Below are 3,137 nucleotides of genomic sequence, written 5' to 3'. Positions count from 1 at the left end.
GTAGTCCCCCAAGCGTAGCAGCTAACCATTCATGCCCTGTCAGACTCCAAATTCCACGTGTTCTTTCACAAAGTTTCCAATGGCAGCGTGGGAGCTGCGACAGCGCGGGGACCAATAAAAAGTACGCGCAGAAGCATCGAATTTAGGCTTTTATCAGGGTTGGAATTGTCATTTCATGCTTCTATGTAGTTGCCTTTTACTCTACACCTCACTATGTTTGGCTCTTCTGCTCAATATTCCAATCGAACGACTGTCCGACTTCAAGGATGATGAGTTAATATATGGAATTATTAATGTACGATCAGATCTCGTGAGCCGCAACGGACTACACCTCCTCGTAACTTCTGCACATTCTGTTTCAGGATAATCTGATCCGTGCGAGGGTGACCTAAGGTTGGTATCGTGAATCGTGATACTGCTGTATATTAGGGTATGAGATTAAATCGTGGATGTTGATTTGGCATCGAGCAGCTAGATGAACGGTATAAAGAAGGAGCTTTTACCGGATATGGTATCCGTATCTCTATTTATTTATTATTATTTTTTTTTTTTGGGGTTTAAAGGTATCCATATCTTTACAGCGTGGCGAGGAATTGAGAGTGGACAGCTGTGAATTTGGGAATGGGAATGGGAATAGAAACGGACCATAATGCCCTACTTTTCAAAATATTTCAAAAAGACAGCCTAGGTTCATCAAGGCTTTCGACCTCTCGTATTTCAAGGGGAAACTCAAGACTGGGGAGCATGGTTCTGAAACTCGGATCAGATTGGTACTGATCTTGATCCAACCTTAATTCTATCTGATTCAATCTCAGATGTGAATTTGAAATTTAAATCATTCACCAAAAGAGAATCAATTCTTTTACATCAAAGACAAAACCATTTATTAAATGGCTCAGTTTTGGTTCTAAAATTGAAATCGTAATTCGATTTTTATTTTAAAGTTTAAATAGTTGGTAAATTGTTAAACCGATTAATATATAGGTAGTAAATTTAAGTCATTCAATGTTAAGTTTGCATACATTTCAATAAAAAGATTTAAGTTTACATTAAACAACTATTAAAAAAAAAAAAACATATAACAATAAACAATTCAATTCAATGTTACAATTTACATCTATTTCACTAAAATTTTTAAATGTAAAAGAAGTTGTTTCATAAAAAATTAGAAAACATAAGAAAACTGTTTAAACCAAAACCGTTTACAAATGGTTTTGGTTTTAACATATGAAACCGTTTATTAAGTGATTCGATTTTGGTTTTACCTAAAATATCTTGGACCGAATAAAATCAAACCGTCTACACTGGAAACAAACTTATTAACAACCTTACCCTGTACAATGGTACAGTCCAAGGGTAAAATCGTAATAAAAGACTAATTTTTATTAAAAAGCATGGGTCAATCTATATGATACACTCTGATCCAGGCTGATCCGAATTTGTATTAGATTGTTATTAGCCTTGATCAATCCTGAGACTGATCCCAAGTTTTATAACCTTGGTATCAGCCAAGATCGATCTTTATAGCAATCCGATTTATACCAATACACTGGTAAGATATAAGGGTAAAATGGTCTATAACACCCTTTTATTTAAATAAATAAAAGAAGAAGAAGATAAATCTATCTGTTCCCCAACGATACCGATCCAATCTATATTAATACCAATTGAGATCGATCTGGAGTTTTAAAACCTTGCTCGGGAGGGACTAAGCCTTTTACAGTTGAAAGATAATGGAAATAGAAGAGATCTAGTGTTACACTTGTACCCAAAATTCTTAGGTGATGCACTGAAGATGGAAACCACGAGTGATCTATGGCTTACCACGATCTATTGCTTGCAAAGAAAGAACGGCATATGATCATGCACAGACCCCTATGGGAGCCACTCCCCATCTGGACCGAGGCACCAGAGTGAATCAAGCAAAACTGACACAACAAGTTCTCCAGTCAATCACTATAGGTGGATCATTGGTGACATCAACCAGTGGTGTTATATAGTCAAAATGGGTTAATTGGCTATGGGGCGCACGACTTTGCACCTGTGGGATTGTCTCTCTTTATATTGAAGAGGAAGGGATGCCTCCAATGGATGTTCCCAAAAGCTATGTTGTCACACCTCGTTCACACTGAATCGGAGCGGTGATCGAGTTAACACCGGTTAACCCAAACCTGCCAGGATCATCAGATACTGTATTCCACCGCAGCATACGCACACTAACATAAGTTCATCAGATCAGCGGAAGACTAAGTTTTACCTGTGAATAAATCCCATATACTTGATACCCGAATTGTGATACAATAATTATATACATGTGGGCCCGAAGGCATGATAATTACACAATAAAAGCACAATTCATATATCAACTATATACAGGAAATCATCAAAACAATCAGAGTGCACAGCTCGGCTCAGTTTCAAGGCTGGAGCTCAGCTCGGCATCAAGGGTTGAGCCCAGCTCGGCATCATATAGAAGAGCTCAGCTCGGCCTCAGAAGTGGAGCTCAGCATGGCCTCAAAGGTGGAGCTCAGCTCGGCCTCAGAACTGCTGTCCCGCAGCACAGCTCTTGCACAAGCAGTCAGCGTCGTGCTCTAACTCCTCAGGGGTCCACCAGTCCTCTTCAGGAAACTCGACTGTGGGACTCACCCCATGCTCCTCAGATGTATGACCTGCAAAATCATCTAAAAAGGGGGTGTACACGTGGGATGAGCTCACTAGCTCAATAAGGAGAAAGATGGACCACACACAACAGTCCACACATCACAACACATCATATGCACTACATGCCATGCTATACATTTTAAATCACATCCACCTAAGCAACATTACTAAGTCCTTAGTTTTAGTGCTACTACAACCACAGTGCGCGTATACTCCGGGTACGAGCTGCGAACTCCCTCCCGCGATACGCCCATAGGGCTGTCGGAGAAGGCCCACCGTGAGTACTCGGAAAAGTAAAGACAATGCCGTCCATCGGCTCTCAACAGAAATGTAAATGACTGAAAATAAAGGTGCTGACTCCAGCAATTTAAAAGCAGTACGATTGGCCCTCTTGAATGTACCACCGGGGTTGCCGACTGTCCTACATGACTCGTCGGGCGTAATGCCTAACCGCCACAGTGTCCGACAACCGCGAC

Source organism: Macadamia integrifolia, chromosome 14 (assembly GCF_013358625.1).
Source record: "Macadamia integrifolia cultivar HAES 741 chromosome 14, SCU_Mint_v3, whole genome shotgun sequence".
Lineage (NCBI taxonomy): Eukaryota > Viridiplantae > Streptophyta > Magnoliopsida > Proteales > Proteaceae > Macadamia > Macadamia integrifolia.
This window is presented reverse-complemented; position numbering follows the sequence as displayed.